We start from the raw sequence: 9,028 nt of genomic DNA on the forward strand, positions 1-9,028 counted from the left end.
GACTCATGCCTGTAATCCCAGCACTTTGGGAGGCCGAGGAGGGTGAATTGCTTGAGCCCATGAGTTCGAAGCCAGTCTGGGCAATATAGGGAGACCCTGTCTCTACAAAAAAATTTAAAAATTAGCCAAGTGTGGTGGCATGTGCCTGTGGTTCCAGGTACTCAGGAGGCTGAGGTGGGAGGATCACTTGAGCCTGGGAGTTTGAGGCTGTGGTGAGCTATGATTGTGCCACCATACTCCAGCCTGGGTGACAGAGCAAGATCCTGTCTCCAAAAAAAAAAGTAAAATTTTTTTAAATTATTAAAAATAAAGAATAGAAGTTTTTATTAACACATTGACCTCCTACATTTCTTTTTAAAATTTCTTTTTTTTATTTATTTATTTTTAGACGGGGTCTCACTCTGTTGCCCAGGGCTGGAGTGCAGTGGCATGATCTCGGCTCACTGCAACTTCTGCCTCCTGGGTTCAAATGATCCTCCCACCTCAGCCTCCCAAGTAGCTGGGACTACAGGCACATGCCACCATGCCTGGCTAAATTTTGTATTTTTTTGTAGAGACAGGGATTTGCCATGTTGCCTCAGCTAGTCTCGAACTCCTGGGTTCAAGCAATCTACCTGCCTTGGCCTCCCAAAGTGCTGGGATTACAGGCATGAGCCACCACGCCCAGCCCTCTTCTTATTTTTTTTTTAACTTGACTATGCTTACTGGATTCTTCCTGTATTTCTAAATACTGTTGCATATTAACTATTATTAATTTGCATAGCTCTCTGTGAGCATAGGATATATCTGTTTAGCCAAATTTGTACAAATTACATAGATAAGCACCATTTTGCAGCTCAACCTTCAGAATCATTTATTCTAAGCAGTAATATACTGACAAATGTTTAACAGGCTGAGATAGGGGGAGGTAATGCTGGCTTGTAGCATGCTGGTTTCCATTATGTAAATACTCCCACCAGGGCCAATTTCAAATCACCAATGTGAAGTCAACCGGCTCATGAAGTTCCTGAAATTCTGACAATCAACTTTTGGGAGCTGGTATGAGCCGGCTCTAGTACTCCACTGACTCTATGCTCCTTGATTTACATCTTCTTAAGGTTTTGGGTAACAGATACAGGTGTAAGGAGAAACAAAAGCCGGCCGGGCGCTGTGGCTCACGCCTGTAATCCCAGGACTTTCGGAGGCCGAGGCGGGTGGATCACTTGAGGTCAGGAGCTCGAGACCAGCCTGACCAACATGGTGAAACCCCGTCTCTACTAAAAATAAAAAATTAGCTGGATATGGTGGTGCATGCCTGTAATCCCAGCTACTCAGGAGGCTGAGGCAGGAGAATCGCTTCAACTCGGGAGGCAGAGGTTGCAACAAGCCGAGATCACGCCATTGCACTCCAGCCTGGGCAACAAGAGAGAAACTCCGTCTCAAAAAAAAAAAAAAATTAAATCACATGAAAACATATGTCCACACAATACCATCCAAAAAGTAGAAACAACCCAAATGTCCATGAACCAATGAGTGGATAAATAAATTCGAGTCTATCCATATATTGAGAGACTATTCAGCAATAAGAAATGAAGTACTGATATATACCATAACATGGATGAATCTTGAAAAATTATGCTAACTCAAGCCAGTCACAAAATACTACATATTTTATGATTCCATTCATATGAAACCTCCAGAATAAAATCTATAGAGACAGAAAATAGATAAACAATTGCCTAGAGCTGGGAGGGGAAATGAGGGGTAGTGATGGCTAAGGGATACAAGGTTTCCTGTTGGGATGATGAAAAATGTTCTTAAAATTTACTGTGGTTGTGGTTGCACAACTCTAAATATACAAAAAGCCATAGAATTGCACACTTAAAAAAAAAAAAAAAGCTGGGTGCAGTGGTTCATGCCTATAATCCCAACACTCTGGGAGGCCAAGGCGGGAGGATCGCTTGAGCCCAGGAGTTTTAGATCAGGCTGGACAACAAACTGAGACTCCCGTGTCTACAAATTTTTTTAAAAAAAATTAGCTGGGCGTGGTGGCACTCGCCTGTGGTTCCAGCTACTTGGGAGGTTGAGCTGGGAGGATCACTTGAGCCTGGGAGGTCAAGGCTACAGTGAACTGTGATCTTGCCACTTGCACTTCAGCCTGGGCAACAGAGCAAGACCCTGTCTCAAAATGAAATAAAATAAAAGAATAAACCATTGATTGGCTGGGTGCAGTGGCTCACGCCTGTAATCCTAGCACTTTAGGAGGCTGAGGTGGGTGAATTGCTTGAGTACAGAAGTCTGAGACAAGCCTGGGCAACATGGTGAAATGCTGTCTCTATTCAAAAATAAAAATAAAAAATATACACTATTGATACAGATCTGAATAAATCTCCAGTGAAAAAACCCAATCCTGAGAAGTTGCATCCTGTATGATTCTATTTATATAACATTCTTGAAATGAAAAATTATAGAAATGGGGAACAGATGAGTGATTGCCAGGAGTGAAAGAGGAGGCAGGGGTGGGAAAGAAGTGGTTGTGCTACAAAAGGGCAACATGACTGATGCTCCTGGTGATGGAGTTTTTCTGTACCTTGACTGTATCAGTATCAATATCCTGGTTGTAATATTGTATTAGAGGTGGGTTTCTCTCTCTCTCGCTCTTTTTTTTTTTTTTTTTGAGACAGAGTTTCTCTCTGTCTCCCAGGCTGGAGTGCAGTGGTGGGATCTCAGCTCACTGCAACTTCCACCTCCTGGGTTCAAGCAATTCTCCTGCCTCAGCCTCCCAAGTAGCTGGAATACAGATGTGCACCACCAGGCCCGGCTAATTTTTTGTATTTTTAGTAGAGACGGGGTTTCACCATGTTGGCCATGGTGCTGGGATTACAAAGTGCTGGGATTACAAGCATGAGCCACCGCACCCGATCACTTACAGTTGTATGTGAATCTACAAATATCTCAAAATTAAAAGTTTAACCAAAAAATAAATAACACAATGGATGTAAAAGCACTCTAAATTCTATAATTCTGAGTAAATTATTATTATGTATCTGATGATAACCGTAGCATGGAACTATTATGAGTTTGTTAACTTATTCAAAGCACTTATTAAGTCCCTACTATGTTTAAGGACTAGGTTAGATGTTGCATGGCGTACAAAGTTATAAACTTATGGTAAAATCATAACTGTTGTCATGTTGCAAGTTTTGGCTAAGCCTGGGTCCTTTTTGTGAAATATAAGTTGGGTGAAATATAAACATACTTGTGATGGGGGACATACATTTTTATTTACTGATAATCACTGATAGCTATAATCAAGATCAAATGCTGTTAACTAATTATCTTTCACAATTCCTATACCCAACTTTATAACTTGACAAAAAAACCTCAAAAGTATGCCGGGGCAGTGGCTCACGCCTGTAATCCCAGCACTTTGGGAGGCTGAGGCAGGAGAATCGCTTGAACCTGGGAGGCGAAGGTTGCAACGAGCCAAGATGGCGCCACTGCACTCCAGCCTGGGCAACAGAGCGAGACTCCATCTCACAAACAAACAAACAAACAAAAACTTTAAAAGTATAACAGTGAACATTTGATCTCGCTCTCCAAATCTGTTCCTTCCATCACGAATTAGTCTTCTCCGTCTCAGTAAATAGTCTACCACCCACTCACTTGTTGAAGGCAGTAACTCAGGCATAATCTTTCTCTTTCTCTTACCTCCCATAGTCCTCTGGTGGGCCCATCAATAACATCACCTTATTTCTAAGCCATCAACATCTTCTGCTGTGCTACGCAATAGCTTCCTGACTGGTTTCTTTGCTTCCACTCTTGCCCCCCTCCAATCCATTCTCCACACAACAACCAAAGTGATTTTCTTAAAACTGAGAAAGCCCCCGACATAACCCTTTATTGGTAGCCTATTTCACTTAGACAAAATTCAAACTATACCATGGCCTATAAGGCCCTACATGATCTGAACTCTGCCATCTCCCCATCCTTCTGTCATTTACATTCTTATTCATCATGATCCAACCACACTAGCCTTTCAGTTGCTAAAGTATACCAAGCTCTTCCCAACCCTGAAGGTCTGTGTACACATTCTTTTTTTTTTTTTTTTTTTTTTTTTTTTTTTTTGAGACAGGGTCTTACTCTGTCTCCCGGGGTGAGTCTGCAGGGGCATGATCATGGCTTACTGCAACCTCAACCTCCCAGGAGGCTCAAGTGATTTTTTTTTTTTGAGACAGAGTCCCACTCTGTCACCTGTCACCCAGGCTGGAGCGCAGTGGCATAATCTCAGCTCACTGCAACCTCCACCTCCCGGGTTAAAGCGATTCTCCTGCCTCAGCCTCCCAAGTAGCTGGGATTACAGGCGCCCACCACCACACCTGGCTAATTTTTGTATTGTTAGTAGAGACAGGGTTTTGCCATGTTGGCCAGGCTGGTCTCCAACTCCCGACCTCAGGTGATCTGCCCGCCTCGGCCTCCCAAAATGCTGGGATTGCAGGCGTGAGCCACCACGCCCAGTCTCAAGTGATCTTCTTACCTCAGCCTCTGAGTGGCTGGGACTACAGAAGTGTGCCACCACACCCAGCTAATATTTTTGTAGCGAGAAGGGTCTCCTTGTGTTGCCCAGACTGGTCTTGAACTCCTAGACTCAAGCAATCCTCCGGCCTCAGCCTCCCAAAGTGCTGGGATTACAGGCATGAGCCACTGTGTTGGGCCCATGTTATTTTCTTTTCTCTCTCTCTCTCTCTTTCTTTCTTTCCTTTCTTTTTTTTTCTTTTTTTTTTTTTAGACAGATTCTGGCTCTGTCGCCAGGCTGGAGTGCAGTGGCGCAATCTCAGCTCACTGCAACCTCCACCTCCCGGGTTCAAGCAATTCTGCCTCAGCCTCCCTAGTAGCTGGGATTACAGGCGTGCCACCACGCCTGGCTAATTTTGGTATTTTTAGTAGAGACAGGGTTTTGCCATGTTGGCCAGGCTGGTTTTAAAATCCTGACCTCAGGTGATCCACCCTCCTCGGCCTCCCAAAGTGCTGGGATTACAGGCATGAGCCACCGCACCCGGCCAGCCCACATTATTTTCTTTGCCTTGAACACTCTTCCCTAGTTCTTCACAAAACTGGTTCCTTCTTATCCTTTAGATCTCAGCTAAAATATTGCATTGGCTGTTCCATAATTCTACATAAGAGGGAAAAGGGGCAGCAATCTGATTAAAACTGTGAAGAGGTAATTCTTAGGAGATCTGTCTCAAAGCTGCATTTGCATAGCAAACACACTGTCTTTACTTAGATTAAGTATAGACCAATAAAAATGTCAATGTTTTCTAAAATGCTTTTATTCATACTGTATATAAGATTAAGAAAACATCATCTGTCCATAAAAATATAATTTGGAGTACCCTGAGGGAAGTGGCAAGTGTTTCAAAGAGGATGGAGAGGCTGACAGGGACTAGAGAGTTTTTTTTTATTTTGGCGATAAGGGTCTATTTGCATCTTTTAAGTAGGGGCATGCTGTGGCCTAACTTAAATGATTGGATGAAGTGAGACTAAAGACTAAAAGGTCAGTAAAATCATTATTATTATGACATTTGTTAAGCATTTAATATGTGACAAATACGTTGTCCCTCAGTATCTGGGAAGGATTGGTTCCAGGACCCTCATGGGTACCAAAATACAAAGATGCTCAAGTCTGACATAAAATGGCATAGTATTTGCATATAACCTATGCACATACTCTTATATACTATTTTATTTTATTTTATTATTTTTATTTTTTTTTTATTTATTTTATTTTATTTTTTTTTTGAGACAGAGTTTCGCTCTATCGCCCAGGCTGGAGTGCAGTGGCGCGATCTCAGCACACTGCAAACTCCACCTCCTGGGTTTTAAGCAACTCTCTCGGCCTCAGCCTCCCAAGTAGCTGGTATTCTAGGCACCTACCACCACGCCTGGCTAATTTTTGTATTTTTAGTAGAGATGGGATTTCGTCATGTTGGCCAGGCTGGTCTTGAACTCCTGACCTCAGGTGATCCACCTGCCTCGGCCTCCCAAAGTGCTGGGATTACAGGCGTGAGCCACCAAGCCTGACCTTTATATACTTTAAATCATCTCTAGATTACTTATAATACCCAATACAATGTGAATGCTATATAAATAATTACACTGTATATTGTTTTATTGTATTTTTAGTATTGTTTTGGGTTTTTCTTTGTTGCTCTTTCCCAAATATTTTCTTTTATTTGTTTTTAAAAATAGAGATGGAGTCTCACTCTGTTGCTCAGGCTAATCTTGAACTCCTGGGCTCAAGTGATCCTCCCGCTTTGGCCTCCCAAAGTGCTGAGATTATAGGGTAAACCACCATGCCACACCTATTATCCCCATTTTAAAGATGAGAAAACAGCCTGGGCGGGGTGACTCACGCCTGTAATCTCAGCACTTTGGGAGGCCAAGGCGGGTGGATCACTTAAGGCCAGGAGTTCGATATCAGCCTGGCCAATGTGGCAAAACACTGTCTCTACTAAAAATACAAAACAAAAACAACAACAAAAATTAGCCAGACGCGGTGGTGCACGCCTGTAATCCCAGCCCCTCAGGAGGCTGAGGCAGGAGAACTGCTTGAACCCGGGAGGCAGAGGTTGCAGTGAGCCAAGATCGAGCCACTGCACTCCTGCATGGGCGACAGAGCAAGACTCCGTCTCTAAATAAATAAATAAGAGGAAACAAAGGCACAGAGAGTTAAGGGACTTACTCAAAAATTATAAAACTAGGCCGGGCACAGAGGCTCATGCCTATAATCCTAGCAGTTTGGGAGGCCGAGGCGGGTGGATTGCCTGAGTTCAGGAGTTCGAGACCAGCCTGGGCAAAATGGTGAAACCCCATCTCTACTAAGATACAAAAAATTAGCCGGGTGTGGTGGCGTATGCCTGTAGTCCCAGCTACTCGGGAAGCTGAGGCAGGAAAATTGCTTGAACCCGGGAGGTGGAGGTTGCAGTGGGCCAAGATCACGCCACTGCACTCCAGCCTGGGTGACAGAGCGAGACTCCGTCTCCCCCAACCCAAAAAAAAAATTATAAAACTAGTAAGTGACAGAGCTAAGATTCAAACCCAGAGAGTCCAGCTTTAAAACTCAGGTTCTTCATCATGAAATGTATTTATTCGTTCATTCTTCGTATTTCATGAGTATGAAAATGCTATAATGCTCCCCCTTCCTATAAGATTACTACAATACCACAGGCTTGAAGTTGCAAAGGTCTGAACTAATACAATGGCAAACATGATGGAGAAAGGTAAGGAGATATTTGAAAGAGACTCAGGGAAGTAAAACTGATAATGTGGGCAAACAGCTGTGGAGCATAAGGGGGAGGGGAATTTAAGATGACTCTCAGACTTCTGATTTTACTAACTGGGTAGTTGATCGGCCAATCATACAAATGGGAAATTCAGGAAAGGAACGCTGGTGGAAAAGATAGCAATCATTGGTCATTTTATGTTTGATGTGCTTGTGGGGCAAAAAGAATAGCCAGGAGGCAATCAGATATACCAGTCTGGAGCTCAAGAAAGAGATTAGGGCTAGAGATATAAATTTTGTTCTCATACAGCTGTTAAAGGCAATTTCACTTACGAAGAGTATCTGTAATAAACAAAGAGGGCTTAGAGCAGAATTCTCGGAAACATCATCATTTAGGGAGTAAGCATATTAAAAGTATATTAAAAGCATCCAGCAGAGAAGACTGAGGAAGATGGTCATAGGGCTGATACCAGGAGAGAATGGTGTCATGAAATCTCAGAATGGAGTTTCAACAATGACAAAATTGTCTTTAATCCCACTAGAAAGTAAGCTCTAGGAAGCCATGGGACATATCTGCTTTGTTCACCAATGTATTCCCAATGCCTAGAGGCTTGGCACATACTAGATGGCCAAAACTATTTCATGAATAAGAAAACAAATCGGCTGGGTGCAGTGGCTCACGCCTGTAATCCCAGCACTTTGGGAGACCATGGTGGGAGGATCACCTGAGGCCAGGAGTTCGAGACCAGCCTGGCCAACATGGCGAAACGCCATCTCTGCTAAAAACACAAAAATTAGGCTGGGCGCGGTAGCTCACGCCTGTAATCCCAGCACTTTGGGAGGCCGAGGCGGGCGGATCACGAGGTCAGGAGATGGAGACCATCCTGGCTAACACGGTGAAACCCCGTCTGTAGTAAAAATACAAAAAACTAGCCGGGCGAGGTGGCAGGCATCTGTAGTCCCAGCTACGGGGGAGGCTGAGGCAGGAGAATGGCGTGAACCCCGGGGGACGGAGCCTGCAGTGAGCCCAGATGGCGCCACTGCACTCCAGCCTGGGTGAAAGAGCTAGACTCCCTCTCAAAAAAAAAAAAAAAAAAATGAATGAAAAGAATGTTCTCTATTATTTTTCTACAATCATTAATTTATATATATATATATTAGGCTGGGCCCAGTGGCTCACGCCTGTAATCCCAGCACTTTGGGAGGCCAAGGCGGGCGGGTCACTTGAGGCCAGGAGTTCTAAACCAGCCTGGCCAACGTGGCATAACCCCGTCTCTACTAAAAATGCAAATATTAGCCGAGCATGGTGGCGGGCGCCTGTAATCCTAGCTACTCCGGAGGCTGGGGCAGAAGAATCGCTTGAACCCGGGAGGTGGAAGTTGCAGTGAGCCGAGATCACGCCATTGCACTCCAGCCTGAGCGACACAGCAAGGCTCTGTCTCAAAAATAAATAAATAAAATTCTTAAAAGTTGATGGGAGAAAAAAAGTTGTTCAAAAAAATTTTTTTTAAGTTGATGGGAGGTGAGGAAGCGTAGCTACTGATGGCCCATTCTTGGATAAAAAAATCTTTTGACTCAGGAAATGAAGAACAGAGCTGCAATTACAAGGGATCAAAGGAGATTTTTCCTTAAATGGAAGGAAACTTGTTTTGTTCACCATCGGATTTTCACCGATGAACTTGTTTTGTTCACCTCCGGGGCCCGGCACAATCTGGCCACTTAATAGGCATTCAATAAACCCCCGAGCTAGCTTGTGGCCGGCTTGCA

The sequence above is a fragment of the Pongo pygmaeus genome, chromosome X (genome assembly GCF_028885625.2).
Source record: "Pongo pygmaeus isolate AG05252 chromosome X, NHGRI_mPonPyg2-v2.0_pri, whole genome shotgun sequence".
NCBI classification, from domain to species: domain Eukaryota; kingdom Metazoa; phylum Chordata; class Mammalia; order Primates; family Hominidae; genus Pongo; species Pongo pygmaeus.